Here is a 23,541-nt window from a genome sequence, read left to right as displayed (position 1 = left end):
TTATTTATAGTGGCAGCTCTCACTGCCATACACTGGTGCCCAATTAGGCACATCTGTGAGACAGCTCGGCTTTGACTCCAGGCCTGCCAAGTCCGCCTGCCAATTGGGCTAAGCTTTATGCCATATGGACCACCCTCAACCTCAGCAACAATGGAGTGCCCACTGGCCTCAGTAATGCTGCCTACTCACCAGCTTCCCTTAGACTCACGTGAGACAGGTTGGCAGAGGGGACTGCAAAGGATGCCCAGTTTAATGGACAAGCAGGGAGGATGGCAGCTCAGTCTCCCCTCACCCTCCAGCCACACACGCCCTCCGGCCCAGTCGAGAGACCGCCACACTGCCTTGAAAACTAGGAGCTCATCCTGTGTCTATACTTCCTCTGATGGGACGTAAGCGCGTGATGATGATGATGATTATGGTGATGGTGATGATGATGGTAACGGTAATGGTGACGATGATGGTGATGGTGATGATGATGATAATGGTAATGGTGATGATGATGGTGGTAACGATGATTGTGATGACGGTGACGATAATTTTGGTGGAGATGGATGATGGTGATGGTCGTGCTAACATTGGTGGGGATGATGATGGTGGTGGGGATGATGATGATAATTTTGGGGGGGATAATGATGATGATGGTGATCATAATGTTGATGGGGATAATGTGATGATGGTAAAGGTGGTGATGATGATGATGGTGGTGGTGATGTTGGTGAAGGTGATGATGGTGATGATGCTGGTGATGGTGGTAGTATTGATGATGATGGTGGTGGTGATTATGGTGAAGGTGATAATGCTGGTGTTGGTAGTTAAATTGTAATGATGATGATGATGGTGGTGGTGGTGGTGATGATGGTGATGATGATGGTGGTGGTGGTGATGATGGTGATGATGCTGGTGATGGTGGTGGTGGTGGTGATGATGGTGAAGGTGATGATGGTGATGATGCTGGTGATGGTGGTAGTATTGATGATGATGATGGTGATGGTGGTGGTGATGCTGGTGATGGTGGTAGTATTGATGATGATGAAAGTGGTAACCAACTGGTGGTGATGATGATGGTGATGACAATGGTCACAGGCCTGCTCAGTATGTGATAGCAACCAGTAGGTGTGTATTATACCATTTAACCTTGGCAGCCACTCTCAAAGGCAAACGCTGTCATCCTAAATGGAAGTGGAAAATGTCTGGGCAGGTTTGTGTGAATTCCTTGGATCCCTTCGGGTCTGCTGGTTCCAAAGCCCAAGCGCACAGTATATATGATTCTGGGCGCACACTTAGTTTATCTCAGTTTTGGCTTTCACCAAAACCGGCACTCCCTCCCCTACATTCCCGGGGGCGGGCAAGCTTCTAAATCATGAAGGCAAGTATTTCAGCCTCACCACTTACTTCCTCCACCAACAGACGGCTCGGGAGTGCTCCAGGCCCAGCCAAAAGCCCCTCAGCCATTCCTTGGCAGGTCACACCCCAGTCCAATGGCAAGAACCGGGTCTGTTTCTGGGGCCGAACCCGCCCTCCTCGACGCCGATGGAGGTGGGTGACATGAGGACACGTTGAGGGGACAGGAGCTGGGGACTGGCTCAGGTACGAGGCAGGTCAGCCGGAGGCGCTGAGGGTCCCCTTACAAGAGCAGAGCTCCCTGGCGTCCATCCCCAATGGCTCCTGAGGAGGCCCAGGCGCTGCCAGATTTCGACCCCTCAACTTGTCACCGAGGGGACTGTTCTGCTGGGTGGAGTGTCTGTAACAGCCAAGTCCTCGGAGGGAAGGTCCCCGGAGCAGCTGGGTCGCAGTGTTCAGTCCCTGCCATTCCCCTGTGGGCGAGGACGGGAAAGCAGCCCTCCCCGCTCTGGTGGATGCAGGAAACTGAGGTCCAGGGGGGATTGTTGGCTCCAGGGAAGACCTGCCCCCAACTCATGACTAAGAACCAAAAACATCTTTTGCCTGAGGCCCTTCACTCTCCATCATCACAGGCGGGCTGTCTTTTGAGGTTTCCACTGTCAAGGTGATTTCAAAGAGCTACAGCCTCTACCTTATTTTTTTAAATATTTTTTATTGATCTCAGAGAGGAAGGGAGAAGGAGAGAGACAGAAACATCCACGATGAGAGAGAATCATGGATGGGCTGCCTCGTGCACACCCAACTCCGGGCTTCGAGCCCACAACCCCGGGTATGTGCCCTGACCGGGAATCAAACCGGGACCTCTAGGTTCATAGGTCGACGCTCACCCTCTGAGCCACCGTGGCTGGGCACAGCCTCTATCTATCGAGCTGGGCCAAACAACCAGCGCCGGGCAGCTTGCCCACCTGGGCTGTCCCCGCGGAGCCGGCTTGTGGGCAGAGCTGTGCCTTTGGGTGACACTTTCCCAGGATAACCTGGTTAGACAGGAGTCTCGATTTTTGGAGACCTGAACTCAGGGGGAGTTTTCCCAACGCGCTCCATCCAACCGCCTCAGAAGTATTCCAGCCGCACGCCGCTCTGCTGTCCTCCGTGAAGGTGGGGAAGGAAGGCATCTTTTGAAAGTCAAGAGCGCTCAGCTCACGAGATCGCTGTCTGGAGGGACCTCACCCCACGGCCTATGGATGGGGATGCCCCGCCCCACACAACTCCCAGCGTCCCTCCCTCCTCGCTCCTCTCTCTCCACCGTAAACCATGTGCCCTCCGGTCAGGTCTCTGGGGGGTCAGTCAATCACGCGGCGGGGACATCTGTCCCATAAACCCTCTGACCCTGGGCAGGGCGACCCTGGAGCAGATCCGTGCCCACTGCCAGGAGGGCTGTGTGTGGGTGACAATGAGGTCACCTTGAGAGCGTGTCAACTCTATGCCCCCAGGAAAGGAAAAATACAGCCCTGCCCTCTCCCCCTTCAAGGTCAACATCGAATCCGTCTTCAAAGTGTTTGCAATTCAGACCTGGTCCCCGGGCACGCCGCATGCCAGGTGGGGCTCCCGCTCCCCCCCCTTCTGACAGGTGTTCCCATTCCTGCTAATGTAGGGGCTCGCTCTGCTCCCGGTAATTGCCACCGTATCCCAATGTGCTGGCATCAGCTGCCACCAGGTCATAAATCATGAGACCTGGAATAATGGATGGGGACTGAGGGGTTCCCAGCCCCGCACCCATCAGTAGGGCTTTGATGGCTATATTTGAGGTTTGTCATAAGATCAGGCCCTAAAGATTGCGGGATTAGCCATCCATCTCGGGGTCTGGACAGTGTTTTATGCAACGAAGGGGATCAAACGTGGACCACAATCCCCTGCAAAGGCAAACGCACCCGGAGCCTCCTTGTCCAGCTGCGGGGTGAGGGGTGCGGGGGGCGCTTCTGGCGGGTGCCCTTGGGGAGGCAGGACCATGGCCCGAGCATCGGCCGAGGCAAAGGGCGGACACTTCCGTGCCCAGGAGCTCCTCTCCAGGGCAGGACGCCGCGTGCCCGTGGTGCGGGGACGGTGGCCCGGGGCCGAAGGGTCAGGGGCGGCTTCCCGGGTCTCAGAGTTGGGCGGTGACACAGAAGCCACGCCCTTTCCACAGAGGCTGAGCGACTCCACAGCACGTCCTGGAGGGACCGCCTCGGGGACACGGTGGGGCTCCCGGCGTCCACAGCAGGACCGGCAGGAGGCCAGCCCCACCTTCCAGAGGACACACATATTCACGCACACATGCACATGTGCACACGCACATGCGTGCACGCACGCCCACAAGGCACACACATGCGCACATGTGTGCACACTCACACACGTGCGCGTGCACTGAGTTTATTGCTCATCTCGTTTAAGAACAGCGGGAGCCGACCCCGGGCTGCTGGGTTCGATGTGGAAACGGCCCGGTTCCTCGCCGCCTCTCCCCGCAGCCCCGGGACGTCTCACAAAGGGCCGAGGCCGGAAGGAGGTGCCGGGCGGCTGGCGTGCGAGTGCCACGGGCCAGGCCGCCCCTCACCCGTCAGCCAGCGCCCAGGGAACGTGCTGCAGCCGGGGCTCGGGCCCAGGTGCCCGCTGAGCCCGTGGCCGCATTACTCACCATCGAGATGGGAGCTATATTTAGCCCTGAACACAGTGAACGGGTCAAAGGGCTAAGCAAACGCGAAGGCTCCCCACATGCCCGCCGCCCCCTCCGCGGCCGGACACGCCTGTCCGCAGGCCAGAGCCTGGCGCAGCCTCGGGACCCGCTGGCGCACAGTAGGTGTGCAGAGGCGGCGGCCCTTCAGGGGCGGGACGGCCGGGCTGGCCTGTGGGCTCAGCGCAGGGCCCGGAGCAGACGCGCCCTGACACGGCCGGGCAGCTGGGGGCTGGGGCGCAGCGCAGCGCTGAGGGTGAGGGAAAGGGGTGCACCACTTCCCCTCGGGCTCTCAGCGCCTCTAAAGGCTTCCTGGGCGGGGAGAACCGTTAACTCTCACAGCCACCCCGTCTTCATGCCGCCAACCGCCATTGTATTAAAAACAACAGACAGACAAGTAGATGCATTAAATGGTCCCACTACCCCCGGCCCAGCCAATGGCGTGTGGCCCTCCTGCTGCCCTAGGGGATCCCCTTCCCCCCAGGATGGGTGGTGATGAGGCTCCCAGGGAGCCCCCCCGCGGGCCACCTGAGGGAGGGCCTTGCCCACCTAGGACGGGGCCTCTCCCTGCAGCTTGCCCGGGGCTGCGGCCGCGGGGGGGGGGGGGGGGGGGGAGAAAGGCGGGCAGTGTGGCCTTGGGCACTGTCCCTGCCACCAGGAGAGCAGGGAGGGGGGGCCCAGGGGCGGGGCCAGGGGCGGTGGCTCCGGGTGGAAGAGGCAAGCCGACAGGAAGACAGCGGCCCTTTGCTTTGCTGGGGGGGGGGGGGGGGGGTGGGGGCTGACACACCGAGTCCCTGCTGGGGGGACGGCCCCTCAAAGGGGAGACAGGAGAAAGGAGCGGGCGCGGGAGGTGTGCAGTGCAGCGTGGGAATCGGAACGGGGCGCTGAGGGCTGGGAACAGAAAGCCATTGTGCTGCCGCCCCCGGAATGACAGTCTCCCCAGCGCGGAGGCGGGTGTGGGCCGCAGGGCGGACCCGGGCTGCAACGTCGGAGGAGGCGGCCCCGGGAACCTGGAGCCCAGCTCCGTCTGCACGGCCACCGGCTGCTGCCGAGCCGCCTCCTGCAAAGGGCCGGCAGTTCAAAGTTGAGGCTTCTGGCCCCGTCTCCATGGCAACCAGTGGCAGCAAACACATGGGGGGGGGGGGCTGCATCCCAGCAAGGCTTTGCCTGTGGACAGGGGCATCCACATGGCAGATAACCTTCACGTGTTAGGAGATACCACCCTTCGGATTTTTTCCACGCATTTCACAGTGTCCAAAAGCCACTGTTAGCTCCCGCATGTACAAAAGCAAGAAACAGACAGGACGTGGGCCGTGGGCCACAGCGTGCCCACGGGATTCTCCCGACAGCGTTTCCTGCACGACGTCCAGCACGGAACACCAGATCACCAGGCACAGCAGGGGACAGGCCGGTGCACGAAGCCCAGAGGGACAGAAGGGTCTGACAGCACCCCCAGCGAGGCGTCAGCACCAGGCAGGGCTTTCAATCACGGTGCACGGCCCCGCGAGGAACACAGATTTCAACAAAGACCTTCCAGAGAGAACTGGGAGGGACCGTGTGTGAGTGCGAACATCTCACACACACGCATGCCTGTGGACAGTGGGTACACGTACATGTAAATAACACACGGGTATTTGGGGAGGAAAACAAACCATTCCTGCTCATTCCTATGCCATCCGCCTTGGGCAGATCTCGCTTCCTTTTTGGGTCCTGGTTTCCCCGTCGCACAATGGGGGCCTGGGGGTCCCCAGACTCTTCCCCCGAGGCTTATCATCACCCCTTCCGGGGGCTGGCGAAGAATCGGGGAGCGGGCTCTGGGCCCCGCCCCCCCACCCTGTGTCCACACTGCAGCCCACGTTCCTCCAAGAACTCGGCACGCCTTTGGGCTGATGGGCGCGGAGGCCCTTGGCAGCCGCGACGACGGAAGGTTCTGTGAAAGGAGAATCTCAGGCCCCAGCTGCGTTCCATGTTCCTGGTGTGTGTGCGTGCGTGTGCACGTGTGTGTGCACGTTTTATGTGCGCATGGTGCTCTGACCAGGTAGGCGGGGCGGGCGGATTAGTGGGTGCCAAAGATGTATCCCGTACCCCTGAGAGGGACCGTATCTAGAAACAGTCTTTGCAGATACACATAGTTAAGGATCCCCATTATCCTAGACGTCAGGCCGGCCCCACATCCAATGACAGCTGTCCTGACAAGGGAAAAGAGGGGGAGATTTGGTACACACAGAGACCGGGACAGAAATCCCAGCTGGTGTGACTCAGTGGTTGAGCGTCAATCTATGAACCAGGAGGTCAAGGTTCGATTCCCCGTCAGGGCACACGCCCAGGCTGCGGGCTCCTTCCACAGTAGGGAGCGTGCAGGAGGCAGCCCATCCATGATACTCTCTCATCGTGGATGTTTCTCTCTCTCTCTCTCCTGCTCCCTTCCTCTCTGAAGTCAATAAAAATATTTTTTAAAGAAATCCATGTGATGACAGAGGCAGAGATTGGAGCGATGCGGCCACAAGCCAAGAACACCTGGGTCGCCGGGCCTGGGAAAGGCGAGAAGGACCCTGGCCTGAGACAGGGGAGGAGGTGGCCCTGGGACCCCTGGACCTGGTACTCCTGCCTCTGGAACTGCGAGGAGCACGTCTCTGTGTCTGTGGGGCCCCCTGTCGGTGGTGGCTTGTCACTGCGGCCCCAGGAAACTTCCGGTAAAGGTCACTGCTTCCCGCAGGAAGGGAGCGGGAGGGGAGGGCTTGTGAGGCCGGCCTGTGGTCCCAGGGGCGGCGGAGCCCAGGCCCACACTCAGCTCAGCGGACTCCAACCGCGCCCTCTCCTCGTGTCCACACCGCCCGCCACGGAGGGGCCTAGGACCAGGACGCCTCCTAGAGGACTTGTTTCCAGGACCCGCGGCCTTGGCCGGCCAGATGCCACCAAGATCCCCCATCACCCGCCTACTCTGGACTCAAAGCCAAAAGCAGAAGGGGCTCCTCACAGCTCAGGAGGCCGCCTTTCACCCCCACCCTCCACGCTCCCCGGGTGCGGGGGCTCCCAGCCCGGCCATCCTTCATCCCGGCTCGCCCGCCTCCACGGAGCGCTCTGGCTGCGGGAGGGGTGGTCCGGCCGGAGGAGGCGGGAGCCCCGAGCGTACCCTCGGACCCCTTCTCCAGGCCGCGTGGAGCTTTATTATTTTCTAATCAAAGCCCGACCTGCCCTGCGGTCCAGGCTGAGGGGTGGGCGGCTCCTCCCAAAGGCCTGGGGAGAAGCCGGAGGGGGGAATGGAAAAGCAAACGGAGGAGCCGAACGCCTGCCCGCGGGGAGAAGGGCCGGAACCAGCGCCACGGCTGCTGCTCGCTGGGAGCGGGGCGCCAAACCATTCATACGGGAAACCACCTCCCAGCCGCTCCGGCAAACTCCATCCTTGGGCATCTCCGAGGACTGTGTCTTCCTGTGAGACGCGTTACTTAGCGTGACTGCATGTGACGGTTTTGATGGTTTCAGACTATATTTCAGTTCTCCCCGGGAAGGGAACCAGCAGCGAGCTGCACGGGGCCTCCTCCTTCCTTCCTCCAGGGCCCTCCTCCTAGGGGTTGGCACAATGACCTTGGCCCCAGGGGGGAGCAGGAGGGGACTGGGCCCCGGGCCCCTCAAGAGCTGCAGAGCCCAGCATCCAGGCCCCGTCACCCTGCCCTGTCCTGTGTCCCTGTAAGCCACCGGGTTCTACTTCCTGTCCCACTGCATGGAGGCGCCATTCTGCCTGGCCTGAAAGTAGAATCTGTCTTTGTGTGAGCAGAGTGTGTGTGCACGTATGTGCATGTGTGTGCACCTGTGTGTGCTGCAGACATACAGCTGGGAGTGCTGGTGTGTGTGCGTAAGTGTGCACATGTGTGTGCAATTTTTATGTGTGCATGGGCCCGTCGGTGCAGCGTGCGTGTGTGAGTGTGCACACATGTGCCTGCGTCTGTGTGCAGACCGGCCCTTCTGTTCCTCGTGGGGCCTCCCGGTGGCGCTCGGTGCCACGCGCTCTGACAGAGCTCAATAATTGCTCTGCTGATTGATTCATTGACCTTGGGCCAATCACTTCACTCTGCCTGCTCGTCTGCCAGAGGAAAAGTACACGAGAGTCCTTTACAAATCACGAAGCATTGAACAAATGTGAGGATTAAGCTGGAGGCAGGGCTCGGCCGGCACCTGGGAGCCAGGGCTCCTGGCTCTGAACCCACAGGCAGAGCCGCAGCCCGTGCTGGGAAGCCTGGCCTCCCGGCCCCTGATGAAATGACTCAGGCCCTCGAAGGCCAATTTGGTCCCCACGCTCACGTCCCTGAGGTCACAGTGACCTTGCCCAGAGGCTGTGTGCCTCTGCGTGTCTCTCTCCACTCTCCTCGCCTCCTATAAGCCCTGTTACCTGCCCCTGGCTGTCCACACAAACCCCCCGCTCCCCCATCGCATCACCCCCACCGTCCAAACGGCCATCGCGGCGTCCTGGGAGCGCTGGCTCTGCGCTGACCACTAGGACACGCCTTCTCCACAATTCTATCATCGGGACCGAGGAGTACCGGGCCTCGCCGGTCAGGAGGCCAGCCGTTCCCAGCCAGGGCGAGTCGGTAAGCCAGGACTTGTTCTTGGCAAGACCTCCTGGAGACGGGTCGAGCCAGACTGACCTTCACTTTGCAAATCCGCCCCAGCAGCACGGAGCGCTTACGGGTTCAGGTCAAAATGTAAAAGACAAGCCCGTTGGGGGGGCAGGAGAGGGAGAAATTAGAAAACCATTCCGGCCCAAGTGGTTGCAAGCTCCTGGCAGAGCCTCAGCTTTTATTTGATAGCTTACTGCTGAATGAGTGCGTGAATGAATGAGTGCTGAATGAATGAATGAGTAAATGAATGTGAGTGAATGAATGACTGACTGACCTTGGCAGTGTCAAAGGTCACAAAATCCCCAGTCATTCTGCAGAGTGTCCCTCAGTTTGGGGGAGGAAAGGCATGAGTGGGAGCTGTGCTGTCGGGGACTCCCTGTGGGGCCGCTCGGACCCCCAGGCCCAGAGGGTGTCAGCCAAGTGTCTCCGCTGTGAGGGAACAGTACTTCCTGTGGGAACAGTACTTCCTGTGGGAACAGTATTTCCTGTGGGAACAGTACTTCCTGTGGGAACAGTACTTCCTGTGGGAACAGTATTTCCTGTGGGAACAGTACTTCCTGTGGGAACAGTATTTCCTGTGGGAACAGTACTTCCTGTAGGAACAGTACTTCCTGTGGGGACAGTATTTCCTGTGGGAACAGTACTTCCTGTGGGAACAGTACTTCCTGTGGGAACCAGCATTTTGCGGAAGGTCCCTTTCTGGGAGGTAATTTGAGTTGTGACGTCTCATTCCTCGCAGCTTTCACCCCTTTTATCGTCCGCTGGAGTTCCTGGCCTGAATGTCACTGGGACGGCGGCCGCTGCGCTGATGCCACCATTTCTCTGCCACCAAGGAGCGCCTCCTCTCCCCGTCTCTGTATTCACTCGGGGTCCCCCCTTCATCCAGGGGCTCATTCCGGAGATTTCCCACGCGTGGGCCGCGAGAACCTCTAAAACACGCTGCAGCCGACGGTGCAGGCAGGGCCCCGGCCTCTGTTCCCTGAGACGGTCACGTAAAAACGTGGCAGCAGCCAGCGCGGTGGATGAGCCTCAGTCCCGCCTGCTGTGGTGGTCAGAGGGGGGAACGGGTATTTTTGGCGGCGGAATGTCAGTCACGGGCGTGTGCGCCGGGGGTGAGAAGGGCGGAAGCCGCTGGGCGATGCCGCTGCTTCGTATTTGCATCAGGAACGGCCTCACCCTTGGCAGCAGGAGCCTCCCTGACGCCCGCGGTCCTCCCATCACTCCCTCACTTCCTGCGAAAACAAGATGTTCCGGGACCGACGTGTTCCGCCCCGGGCTCAGCCCTGGCACCGGCCACCTCTTCCAGGAGCCCTGGTCCTTCAGTGGACAGAGCTGGACACGAGGCCCGCGTGCCTGGCCGCTCACTGGTCCCGGTGCTGGGGCTCCCGGGCCTCTCAGCCGGAGAGCCGGGAGGTGTCTCTATGGCCGTCACGTGGAAAGCCATGACTCTGTGCCCGTCCCTCTGAAGCGGGTTGAATCTGTCTGCCCTGAAGTCCATATCTGCCCGAGACCTCAGAGGGTGACCGTATTTGGAAAAGCTGGGATTAAGCTGAGGTTACACTGGACGAGGGTGGGCCCTGCACCCAATGACTGGGTCCTCGTGCAAAGAGGAGAGGCCGCACGGACACACGGGGAGAGGTGCAGACGGAGGCAGAGACGGAGTGACGCGGCCACAAGCCAAGGAATGCCGGCAGCCCCCAGAGGCTGGAGGAGGCAGGAAGGACTGCCCCCCACCCCCACCCCAAGGGCCTCCAGTGGGAGCTCGGCTCTGCCTACACCTGAGAGACACGTCCGGCCCAAACGGAGAGACTAGATTTCGGTTGTTTTAGGTCCTTCAGTCTGTGACACATTTTAACAGACCGCTCCCTGGAAACCAATAGAGCCCCAACCCAACCTACCCCATCGGATCAGTCTAGCGGCCCCCTCCCCACGGGGCCTCCTCCTCCCGAGGAACCGGCTCTCGAATGTGTCTGCTTATCTGCTCGCTCAGCCCCCGTGCAAGGCTGAGCTCACAACCCCGCCGGCCACGGCCCTGCTCCCGTGTCGCCCCGGATGGCCACCGGGCTCCCTGCTTTCAGCCGAGAAGACCCTGTCTTTGCAGGTGCGGGTCTGACAGCTCCCCGGGGTCAGGACCCCAGAAAGTGTCTCTGCCTCCGGTGCTGCTGAGGATGGAGGCCGGGCCAGGAGGAGACAGCTGATCTCCTGCTGTCCGAAGCTGCCAGATGCCCCGTTTTTTTGTTTTTCTTTTTTTTGCTGCCCTCACCTGAGGATATTTTCCCATGGGTTTTTAGGGAGAGGGAAAGAGAGAGAAACATCGATGTGAGAGAAACACATCCATTGGTTGCCTCCTGCGCACGCCCCGCCCAGGGCCCGGGGCCAGGGGGGAGCCTGCAACCAAGGTACGTGCCCTTGACCGGAATCGAACCCGGGACCCTTTGGTCCGCAGGCCGACGCTCTATCCACTGAGCCAAACCTGCCAGGGCTGGTTCTTTAATTTTAAAAGACTTTAATAGAAAATGCACATCACGCAGAACTTCACCCCGGTAAGCGTACGGTTAGTAGCGTTAGTACGTCCCATGGCTGTGTGAATGTCTCCCCCCGAACTTCATCTTACGGAACTGGAACTGTCCCCTTTAAACAGTAACCGCCCCCCTCCGTTCCCTCAGCACCCCGGAACCTGCCGCCCATCCTTCCGCTCTCTGCCCAGGAGTCGGATGGCGCCAGGAGTCCGTGTCGGTGGAAAGAGCAGGCCTGGCCGCGGTGCCGGCTGCCTCGCTGAGCGCGTGTTCACGTCTATCCGCGCTGCGGCGTGTGACAGGTCCCTTCCTGTTTTCAGGCCGAATCACATCCCACCGACGGATGGGCCACAGCTCACCCGCTCAGCTACCGATGGCACCTGGCTGCTTGCCCTTGTGGCGACTGTGGTTGTAACGCTGGCGTGAGCGGGGGGGCGGGGAGGGGGGTGCAAGTGCCTGCGCCCCAGCTTCAGCCCTTTAGGGGATCAGCCCTGTCACAGCCTCTCCTCTTCTGAGATGAGCGGGTCCCTGAGCGAGGAGGACGCCCAGCGGGGGTGGGAGGGGTGGTGCTGACCACCCTCTGAGGAGACAGTGGGTGAGGCCTGGGAGGTGTGTGCATTGGGGTCCCCACCCCCAGCGGACACTCGGCGCCAGGGACACAGCAGGGCTCTGGGAGGGAGGCAGAAGTAAGTGTGCGCGTGCGCTCACACACACCGCGAGGCCAGGGGTGTGCAGCCACCGCCACGCCCAGCCCCGCGGGACCGAAACCCACGCGCAAAGGGGCAAGCAGCAGCCGCCAGAGCCGCCCCCACTCAGACGGCGCTTTAAACGTCCGCTCCGAGGGCCACCTGTGCGGGGAGGGACGCGGAAAACTCGGCTGCTCCTGTGAGCGCCAGCCACCAGGACGAGGGAGGAGAGAAATGCAAATTGATCCCCGCCTCCTGGGAACGGACTTCAGAATCTGTTCAAAATCAAATTAACTTTCTGACTCGTTTCCCCCAAAAACTGGGAAGGCAGCAGGAGACCGCGGGCTCACACTCAGCAGGGAGACGCAGGGCGCTGGGGACGCCTTTCCCGCCGGCTCCCAGGGCCTGGACCTGGGCATCGGGGTGGATAGAGGGTCCAGCCTGCCTGGGATGGACCAGCTCCTTGGCGGGCAGCCCCCGGCCCGTGGCCAAGGAATGAGGCCCCGGCTCGCTCCCCGGATGGACGTGCAGCAGCTGGTAGGCCCCAGAGCCTCGCCCCGGAGATGAGGCAAATCCTTCCTCCGCCCGCCCCACGTCCCACCTCCCACCCACACCCCCAGGTGGCCCCGCCGGCTTCCACCTGCCTGTCACCCTCCTGGTCCGTGGCCAGTGAGCTCAGGGCCCACCGCGTCCACCACCGTGTCCCCAGGGCCTGTGGGCGTCAGGGGCCCAGGGCCCAGGTCTCGGGTTCTCTCCGGCCACAGCTCCGCAGCCATGCAGACTCTCTAACGCCTTTCAGCCGAAACCGTAAGTAACTTTTTAAAATACCATGAACCCCGAGGGCGGCGGAGAGGACGGAAGGAGGTCAGGCCCAGGTAGCATTCCCCTGTCATCCCTGAAACCGGGTTCAGGTCCCGGCGCCACCCCATACGCTGTGTGACCTCGGGCCAGCCCCATCACCTCTCTGTGCTGCTGTTTCCGCCTCTGCGGAATGAGCACCAGAGACGTGTCCATCTCCCGGGACGGCCGTGCGCCTCGTAGGACTTAACCCCATCGAACCTGCCCCGTGACGTACAAGTACATGTCCTTGTCCACATTGAGGCCGAGTTACGGCTCGGACGCCCCCTCCCGCGCATTTCCCGGGGCCGCCGACGCGTGGCTTCCTCCTCGGAGGCAGCATCTGTTGCCCTTCCTCCCCCCCCCCCCCCGCCCCAGAGCAGGCGCGGGGTCTGATCCGCGGTCGGCACCGGGATTGAGCGGTCAGGGTCATGATCGAAGAGGCTTTTGCAGATCGCTCCCGCTTCGTCCTGGCTGAGCCGAGTCAATACCGGGGGCGTGCTGGCTCACACAGGCGCGGACGGGAGCGCGGCGAGGCCCGGCGGCCGTGCAGACCTCACGTGGCTCGCCGGCTCGCTCTCCCTCCCCGCGGCTCCTTTGATCCACATTTCATAAGGGCATCTTGCCCTAGAATTATGAGCACAGAAATCAGAGCGAGAATCTTCCGCGTTCTATTTCTGGCTCTGACACCGACGACGCGGGTGGGCAGGTCAGAACTCCCGAAGTTTCTCTGTTCCCTGGGAGGTAGCACAAGGCACCGTGGCCTCCTCCTGCCCCTGCCCCTGCCCCTGCCCCTGCTCTGCCCGGGGGACCCCTCCCGGCTCTCCCACGGCGGGTCAGGGCACACGGCACCTCCCCCATCGTGTCCCTTGGGGTTCCCCGAGGGGAGCAGGATCCCCTCCCCATGTCCCTTCCTCCAGATCAGTGACAGCAGCGTCGGGACGGGACAGGCAGCTGCTCGCGCAGTGCACCGGGTTCCCACGGCCGCGTGCTGCCTGAGGACGGGCCGAGGCCACCCGCTGGCTGTGCAGGTCCCAGCTCCTCCCACAGAGACGGGCAGGGAACAGATGATGGTTGGGTGAATGGATGGATGGATGGATGAATGAATGAATGAATGAATGAGCAAACGGCATCCTCTTGGGCAGCGTCCCTACGGCGTGCCCTGCTTTGGACCCAGGACTTGGAGACGATCCTGCGGCCGTTGGGGCCTCGGCGGGTACAGAGCACATGGCCCTCGAGTCTCGGGGGGACAGGCTTCCGGAGAGGACCACGGCAAGTCCCTCAAAATAAGTCAGGGGAAGCCCCAGCCAGTCCTGAGGGGCCTGCCGCCTTCCCGGGTCAGCTCTGCAGGAGCAGAAGGGAAAAGCGCTGGGGGGGGGGGGGGGTGGTGAGGTGAGGTGGAGGGGTGGAGGGGGATGGGGCACAGCCCAGGCTACAACATCCCCGCGGGAGGAAGGCTGGGGTCTGCCGCGCTCAGCAGGAAGGAGGGGCCACGTGCCGACACGCTCAGGAGTGGTCGCACGAGATCGTGTCCGAAGGGGCCACCTGGACGGAGGGCCACCGCTGACACGCGTGCACCCTGAGTGTCCCGCATGCTGGCCCGGCCTGTGCTCCCGCGGGGCAGCGTGGAACCATGGGACGCGGGGAGCGGGGTGCTGCTCCCCTCAGAGCGAGCACAGGAGGCTGCGCGGGCCCAGCGCTGCCTGGATGCGCCTCGGGGTGTCAGGCACCCCACTCCCGGACACGCAGCAGGTCGCTTCTCTCCTCCCTGCCTCCTCCTCCACCAGGACGAGGAAACACCCACGTGCGGTCCCGGAACGTTCCGGAAACGCCTGTTCTCGTGGGTGAAGAGCCCCTTCTCCCCCGAAGGCCTTGCTCTTGTGGGGCCCACAGGCCCCCTGCTGACGTGCCCCCCAGAGAAGAGAGAAGCGCTGCATCTGATGGGTGGTGGGGTGAACTCTGTCCCCCCAAAAGACGCAGAGGCCCTAACTCCGCCCCGTTCCTGTGGGGTGACCTTTCAGAGGAGTGTCTTGACAGGGCAGTCAGGTTAAAGCCGGGTCCACAGACACGGGAAGGCGTTTCCTAAAGGGTGATCCGAGGAACACCATCCTGGTCGAGTCTCCACGCTCGGGGTTCTGCGGCCACATGAGTTTGAGAAACACTGTTGGTTGGCTCCCTCCCCATCAAGGCCATGCATGGCCTGTGTGGGCAGCCACATCCCTATGGCAACGGCTCCTCCGTCTCAGGAGACCTGCCCACCTGTGCCCACCTCTTCCCCCAGACATTCTGCTTTTAAGGTGCGGGAGGCCCTGGGCTGGCTCACTGGGGGACACTTCAGGCCACAGGTGGCTCAGGTGACTGGGACGTGAGTCCTGGGTCGGCCACTGACACCCGTCGCCAGGGGAGTCGGGTGTCCAGCTTCCTGCTCACGGCACGTGCCCTCCCTGGGCGGTGGTCACGTGGCACGGCCCTGAGCCGGGCACAGGGGACCCGGGGACAGGATGGGAGCTCAGCTCACCCTCTCGGGGCAGGAGTGTCCCGAGGACCAGGGGAGGGTGTGTGCTGGGCGCTCAGGCAGGGAAGGGGCCCACCCACCTGCCTGCTGGACTGGGATGCCCCCCTGACAAAGACTTTCCACACCTGGACGGGGACCCCTCCCGCAGGCTGCTGTCTGCACCCCACACCCTTCCACTACCTGGAGCCGAAGGCAGGCAGGTGCACGGCTCCACTCTCCTCCAAGAATTGGCTGCCCTGCTCACCTGGACCCCTGGGCTCCCTCCCACATGGGCCCAGGGGCAGGGTGGGGGGCGGGGCCTAGCATCCAGGGTGAGTGGGAGGAGTCTGGGCTCAGTCCTGGCTGAGGGCTTTAAAGCTGAGCAGCTATCCTGTCCCCTATTCATCCCCTGGGGGAGGGCAGGAGGGGAGCGGAGGAGGGGCCCCCACTCAGAGGAGGGAGGGAGGAGCCTGAGCCTGGCCGGGAAGTGCTCCTGGGGGTCCCCTCTGTCCCTTCCCCCCCAGGCTGCCAGGTTCCCGGTTCAGGAGCCAGGCAGGGCCTCTCTCAGGGCGTGAGGGGGACTTTAGGGGTGACAATGACTGAGGGCCCGAAGGATGAAAGGGGGAAAACCAACAGGTGGGGATGTGGCCACAAGAGTGACCTGAGAGCTCCGGGTACCTTGAGGAATAAACCTCCCTGTCCCCCGTCACCCAGTCCTGGCTCTGCCCTCCCCCCACCCCCGCGCCTGCCTGTGGGAGTTTGGGGTACGGGCAGGGCAGGTTAGAGGCTGCTTTCCCTTGAGAATCAGCCCTCACATGGCGGAGCTGGAAGCACCAACTCCTGGACAATGGCCTGGGGCCCCGGCGGGTCCTCCACCCCCGCGGCGGCGTCATCGGAGGCAGCGGGACTGTGGCCAGGCCTCCGGTGGCTCAGGGCCACCTCGGCCTTTGGGAACAGCCCTGGCCTCACCTCCCTGTGTCCGCGCCGCTGCCTGGAGGCGCCGGTCCTGCTGAGACAGGCAAGGGACCATGGCCCAGGGCTGGATGCAGGGCTGGGTCCACACGCCCAGAATGCCTGCGTCCCAGGCCCCGTCCCAGTCCCCCGGGGGAGGGGGCGTCCCAGGCCCCGTCCCAGTCCCCCGGGGGAGGGGGTGTCCCAGGCCCCGTCCCAGTCCCTCTGGGGGAGGGGGCGTCCTAGGCCCCGTCCCAGTCCCCCGGGGGAGGGGGCGTCCCAGGCCCCGTCCCAGTCCCCCGGGGGAGGGGGCGTCCCAGGCCCCGTCCCAGTCCCCCGGGGGAGGGGGCGTCCCAGGCCCCGTCCCAGTCCCCCGGGGGAGGGGGCGTCCCAGGCCCCGTCCCAGTCCCCCGGGGGAGGGGGCGTCCCAGGCCCCGTCCCAGTCCCCCGGGGGAGGGGGCGTCCCAGGCCCCGTCCCAGTCCCCCGGGGGAGGGGGCGTCCCAGGCCCCGTCCCAGTCCCCCGGGGGAGGGGGCGTCCCAGGCCCCGTCCCAGTCCCCCGGGGGAGGGGGCGTCCCAGGCCCCGTCCCAGTCCCTCTGGGGGAGGGGGCGTCCCAGGCCCCGTCCCAGTCCCCCGGGGGAGGGGGCGTCCCAGGCCCCGTCCCAGTCCCCCGGGGGAGGGGGCGTCCCAGGCCCCGTCCCAGTCCCCCGGGGGAGGGGGCGTCCCAGGCCCCGTCCCAGTCCCCCGGGGGAGGGGGCGTCCCAGGCCCCGTCCCAGTCCCCCGGGGGAGGGGGCTGCAGTGGACAGACAGTTCCCAGCACAAGCCGTCCCACCCCCAACACAGCAGCGGGGAGGCATGTTCCGGCCTCTGAGCGCGCGGAGGCCCCAGCTCGCCGGGAGCCCGGCCTCCCCTGGGTGAGCAGAGCCACGTCTCCGAACAACCTTGCCCGGCAGCAGCACCACCCCCACCACCGCCCGGGTCACGTGGCAGCGCCAAGGCTGCGCCCCCGGCCAGCGTGGCGGGCGGCCAGGGCCGGGGTCAGGGCCGGGTCAGCAGGTGCGCTCCTCACTCCCCGCGTGGCCCACGTGGCCCATCCCTGTGTCACCCGGGGCGGGTTCTGAGCCCTGCTGCTGAGAGAAACTTCCGGAACGGGAACCGTCCCCCGTTATTGCTGAGCATCAGCACCTGGGAACAGACTTCGAGGCGGAGACTCGCTGAACCACAGTGAAAGCACAGCCCCGGCCCGTCTGGCCATATGGCTCGCGAGTCACGTGTCCGCAGAGATCTTGGCGGCGTCTCCGGGACCCGGGACCGCAGGGGGCGCTGCAGCTCCGCGCGGAATCCGCCTGCCTCGGAGGTGAGGCCGGGGCTGCCACCCTCGCCTGGGACCCTAGCACGCTGGACTCCCGGGCCGGGCGGGGCGGGGCTCACGGCTCAGGGAAAGGGCAGGTCTCACCACCCCCCCCCACCCCCCGCCGGCAGCTCGGCCCCCCTCAGCCCCAGGAAGACAGACTGGAGCTGGAGGTGGAGGCCCAGGTCTCCTGCGTCCCGCTCCGCTGGCTGCTGACGGCGGGAGGGGAGGGCGGCCAAGGCCATTTGCTAGCTGCCGGCAGAAGGAGCTCAGCTCAGGGCCTGTGTGTTCTCCTAGCGCCTGAGCTGGAGGGGGGGGCCTCAGGGTTGTTCGCAGGAGCCTGTTCCTGGGAGCCGCCCCCCCCCCCCCCCCGCCGCTCCCTCTGCCCCCCAGGTGGCCGGGCCTGCCAGGGCTCTGGCCTCCGCACCCACATCTCCCTCCCCAGCCCGTCCTGCCCACAGGCCTCCGTGTGGACTTGGCCGCTCCTGCCTTCAGGAAACCTGGCCGCCCCCCCCCCCCCCCCCCGCCCGGCCCGGCCTCCACGGCCCACGTTTCCAGAATAACGATGAGGGGCCGAGGCTTCTCTCCAGGCCTTGCCGCCGTCTCTCCCGTGTCAGCGCTGCCCCTGCCTGTCACTTCCCCAAACATGTCTAACCTCCGAGAGAGAGGAGGCGGCCGGTGTTCCACCCCCACCCCCCTCACCCCCCCGTGGGGGCTCTTCACGCCCGCTGAGCGCAGCACGGGCGGCCGCTGCACACCGGTCCAGGCGCCAGGAATTCCAACCCCATCCTCCCAACAGTCAAACACAGGTTCCAGAAAGGATGCTCTGTCCACGTCTGATCTCAAGGCTTAGATCACCGCCCTGTGAGGGGCTGAAAGCCAGCAATTCGATGCAGCGTCCGCCACCGGATCTGCCACCATCCACGGCTCAGTGAGGGGCAGGGGGTGAGGCAGACCCGCTCTGCAGGGTGTGTCCCCTGCACCCCGCCCGTCGCCCCGGTTTCCAGGTAGAGGGTGTCGGCCCAGGCCTCCTCCTGCAGCTCTGGGGTGACTGGCAGAGGGAGGGGACCTGGCAGAGGGAAGGGACCCCGAGAGTGGCAGCTCCCGGGTCAAAAGCGCCTCAGGACGGGCACGGGATGTGCAGGAATGAGAGGCCCCAGGCCCCGCACTGCTCTCAGGAGGAGAACGAGGCCCGGGGGGGGGGGGGGGGGGGGGCTCAGAGCCGCACACGAAGCACCAAATGCAATAAGTCGAGCAGGCAGCTTGAGACGGGAAATGAGAGGAGCAGGATGGAGTCATCAGCAGAAGAGCCCGCGGCTGCTCTAATGAGTCGGAGCTCACTTACCCATTTGCTGTGCACACAGCTTTGCTCAGCAGAAGCAGACGGGCGCCCTGGGAGGCTGGACGGGGCCAGAGGGCGGGGGCGGGGGGTAGACACAGCCTGTGACCACACAGTTCCCCCCAAAGCCACAGCCCGCAGGAGGAGCCGCGCGGCGTCCATTCGAAGGTCCCGGGTGAGACCTCAGGCCAGCCTGGCCACGGACAGAGGTCAGGATGTGTCTCCGGGCTCCGCACGCTTATGTGCGTGGACGCTCTTGGCCCAACAAAGCCACGCAAAACTGCTCAAGTTCAGGAGTCATTTGCTTCCAGTACTGTGTCTTTAAATCCAGGACGGATTCACTTCCCTCGTAGCAAACACCCGGCACAGTAACTATAAGGGGCTCAGCTCTTACACCTCCCTTCTCCTCCTCCCAGCCCCATCCCGTCCCTCAAAAAATGTGTCGTCATCACGAGGCCTGCTCCCCAGGTTGTTCCAGGCTAGGTCAGGTGACCACTGGAGCGAGAGAAGAGGGCACCAGCTGTCCCTCCTGCTGACTGACGGAGGGATGCGACCCAGGGACACGGGAGGCCCTGGTGACAAGGACTAAGCAACTCGGACATCAGCCCTGGGAACGCGTGAGTTCGTTCCTGTGTGAAAAGCGCCAGGCAGGACTGCGGTCACCTCTGAGCCCGGCACCCTGGAGCTTCCGGGCGATCGATCCTGAATGGAGCGAACCCTGAAGGACAATGGAGACCACGGGGCTTCACCGTCCCTCCCGGTGGCACGCCTCCCCTCCGCTGAGAGCAGGGGCAGCTGAGGAACGTGCCCATGGGTCTGAGCAGGGAGGAGAGTCTGCGGCCCAGGCACCAGCGGGCAGAGTCTCAGCAGCCAGGGCCAGGCAGGCTGTCCTGAGCACTCGCTGTCGCCGAGCGCCGGGGCCCGGAGACCCCGCCGTGGGCCACAGCAGTAATGGGAACCAGCTGGCTTCCATTCCCCACAGCGCCCTTTACGAGGTGTGAGATTAAAGCCCAGGAAATGACTTCCTATTTTCCTCCCCGGAGACTCAGTGATTACAGACTCAGAACATGGCCAGCAAGAGAGCTGTCACAGGAGGCGGACGCTGCGCTCTGGGAGTCTCCTCTCTCGACCTCGAGTGAACTCCTAACCCACCTGACGCTCACCCTCTGCCAGCACCATGGGCGGCTGGGGCTCAGCGCCCTGGAGAGCCTGAGCCAGGTGATTTTCCATCCCAGCGGCTCCTTGCTGGCGCCATCTATGCCTCAGCGTGAAGCACCAAGGTCAGGGGTGAGGACATGGAACCTCATCAAGTGACCTCATCAGATGACTCCACAATAAAGCAGCAAGTCACCACAAAGATAATAAATGTCATTATCATCATAGTCATCACCATCACCATCTCCATCTCATCACCATCATCACCACCTCCATCATCATCATCACCACCTTCTTCATGATCATTATTATCATTGCCTTCGTCACCATATCATGAACATCATCACCATCATCATCACGATCATCCTCACCATCATCATCACTATCATCATCATCATCATCATCACCATCATCATCACCATCATCACCATCACCATTACCATCTCCATCTCACCACCATCATCACCACCTCCATCATCACCATCACCATCATTATTATCATTGCCTTCATCACCATATCACGAACATCATCACCACCATCATCATCACCATCATCACCATCATGATCACCATCTTCCATCATCAACATCATCACCATCACCATTACCATCTCCATCTCACCACCATCATCACCACCTCCATCATCATCATCACCATCATTATTATCATTGCCTTCATCACCATATCACAAACATCATCACCATCATCATCTCCATCACCATCATCACCATCATCATCACCATCACCATCACCATCACCATCACCATCTTCCATCATCACCGTCATCACCATCACCATTACCATCTCCACCTCACCACCATCATCACCACCTCCATCATCATCATCACCACCATCATCACGATCATAATTATCATTGCCTTCATAACCATCATCATTACTATCATCACCATCATCATCTCCATCACAATCATCAACATCTCTATCTCCATCCCCTTCATCACCACCATCACCATCACCGTGATCATAATTACAATCATCACCATCATCACCATCTCCATCACCATCATCAACATCATCACCATCTCTATCTCCATCACCATCATCACCACCATCACCATGATCATAATTACTATCATTCACCATCATCACCATCATATCCATCATCATATCCATCATCATCACACTACCATTGCCATCAGCATCATGACTTGCATCACCACCATCATCATCGAAACAGCAGCAAACATGTACCAAGCAGCTGTTATGTGCCACGCACTGAGGCCTGGAAGGTATTATCTCACTTAATCTTTACAACATCACGAGATGCTTAATTCTGTCATCTCCACGGAGGCACAGAGAGGACAAGCAAGTTGCCCAAGTTCACACAGCTCATACAGGACGGTGTCAAGAATGTGAAGGCATGCAGTGGCACTTGTAACAACTCCACCAAAACTAGGAGAAATTCCCAAGCATTTCACGTACAGGGGGATCGTGGGGCGGGAGCGGGGGGGGGGGGGGGCTTTGACGATTCCTATCAGTATCCATGTAACGTTAGCTCCTGCGAAACTGCCGAGTGCCCCACATCAACAGCCCCTGCCCTTCCTATGCCCACCAATGCCTGTGGTGCGGACAGACAGGAAAACGTAACATGTTCCATCTCAACACGTCTCTACAGAAGCCAAAATAAAATGTACAGCTCCCCAAATCTGGTTCCAAGCATCCCTCCTTGGCCAGGAGACCTGCCCTCATGAATTCTATCGCTTCCTGAAACCCGAATGCCAGCCTTCGGGGTGCCCCTGGCAGTGAGTGAACACAGACGGGTATGGTGAGGTGACAGGACTCCCACGTCCCTGCAGCCTGCTGCCCTTGACACCTGCACCTCTGCCCTTGGAGCCACGCTCGCTGGGTATAAAAACCACTGGTGTGCACGGAGGTTCTCAGGTGCCGGGTGCCACGTCTCATACTTGTTCATTCACTGAATCCTCGTGGCAACCACTGAGGAGAGGCAGTGACTGAACTGTGCTGATGAAGACAGTGAAGGAATGAGAGATGAGAGCCTTCATGTCACAGAGCCACATGCAGAGCCACACGGGGCCGCTGGCCACGCGTGCACCGTCCCCGAGGTCCCCCCGGGGCCTCTTTAAATTCCTCCTGAGACCGTGAGCTGCAGTCACGCTCGGGAAAGAGCGAGGAGCTGGGTCTACATGTGGCGATGGCTGAGGCAAGGGCGATTCTGAGGACGCCTGCCTGGGGTCTCAGTGTCCCAGGCGATTGTGGCACGGATGTAGGACCAGCTGGCCTGGGAGGTCCCCCGGTTAGAGGCATCATCTCCCCGCGCCCTGCCTCTCCTCGCCTCGGCCCGGAAGCGAGGGCCGCTGGCTGTCCCCGCCCAGCCTCAGCTTCCCTTCTCAGCATTACCGTCGCTCTGCATCCGCGCACACATATTTACCCGCTTTCAATCTGTTTTGCTAAACAAATTAATTCCGCACCAGATTATGCGAGGGGGAACCATGCATCTTTTCCAAGATCTCATCTGCCGAGTTGGATTAGCGACATCCGATGTCCTGGGAATTAATTTGCGCAGCCTTCTAACGCGGTCCCCGGCGCGTCCTTCAGTCATCGCACACGTCATGGGGAGGAAATGGGGCCTGGGTTCCCGTCCGTGTCTACACAGTCAGGGCCGTGGGCCGCGGGGTGATGTTACCCGAGGCGGCAGCCCTCACTTCCATCACCATGACGGCGTGCGAGCTGACTGAGATAAAAACGGAGGCTTTGTAAGCTGCCCCGGTGCCTGGCACAGAGATGATGCCCGGCTGGCTGGCAGGCCATGGCCAGTGGCTGGACGGACAGGGACAGGGGGTGGGGAGGGCGGTCAGCCTGTCCCCGGCCCTGCAGACACATTCCCGTGAGGCACCCAAGCTCCCGGCCCTGCCCTTTCCCCGGGAGGGAGCCCGGTTCCGCGTTCATCGGGTATTGCTCTCTAGGGAGAGGAGCGGAACCACCGTTCCCTTGTCCTGGGGAAGGGAGAAAGTAGGCCACGGAACAAAAGCCACGCGCTCCACAAAGCCTGTCCCGCTGCTGGCCACGGCTGGCCTGCCCGCCGGGATGCAGTGACGAGGGCAGGGGTCAAGTGCAGGGGAAACCGGCCAGGTGCTGCAGACGGACCCTGGGGAGCAACCCCTCCCCTCCTGGGTTCTGAAAGGCCCCGCCAGGGCCCGAGGAGCCCCAAACCTTAGGACTTGCAGAGCAAGCGGGTGTGGGGGAGGCCGCTGCCCCCGCCCCCTGTGCTCATGCCCTGGGCACGGCACCACCCTTCTCCTGAGTCAGCAAGGACGGCTGCTTGTCGCACGCACAGGTCCCACCTCTGCACTTGGTCATGGAGGGGCCTGGGCACAGGGCTGGAGGCCGCTGGGACCGCGGTGCCCGGCTCTGCTGTCCTTGCAGCCGGGCGGTGGGACACGCGGGGGCCACGGGGGGAGGGACGAGCCTGGGCCCGGGAGACCTCTCAGCCCTCCTCCTCGGGAGCCATCGGAGGACGCGGTGCAGGCGGGAAGGAAAGGAAACCTCGCTGCAGGAGGCGTTTCCCGCC

At 62.3% G+C, this 23,541-nt stretch overlaps 1 protein-coding gene across 3 annotated transcripts in view; it reads right to left on the bottom strand.

Moving 5' to 3' along the window:
- Positions 1–23,541, bottom strand: part of AJAP1 (adherens junctions associated protein 1) — an 86,684-nt gene that overhangs the window by 19,122 nt on the left and 44,021 nt on the right. The window lies entirely within an intron of this gene.

Source organism: Cnephaeus nilssonii (assembly GCF_951640355.1).
Source record: "Cnephaeus nilssonii genome assembly, chromosome: 7".
NCBI classification, from domain to species: Eukaryota; Metazoa; Chordata; class Mammalia; order Chiroptera; family Vespertilionidae; genus Cnephaeus; species Cnephaeus nilssonii.
Note: the sequence above shows the minus strand (reverse complement) of the source record. Positions and strands in the feature narration are given on the sequence as shown.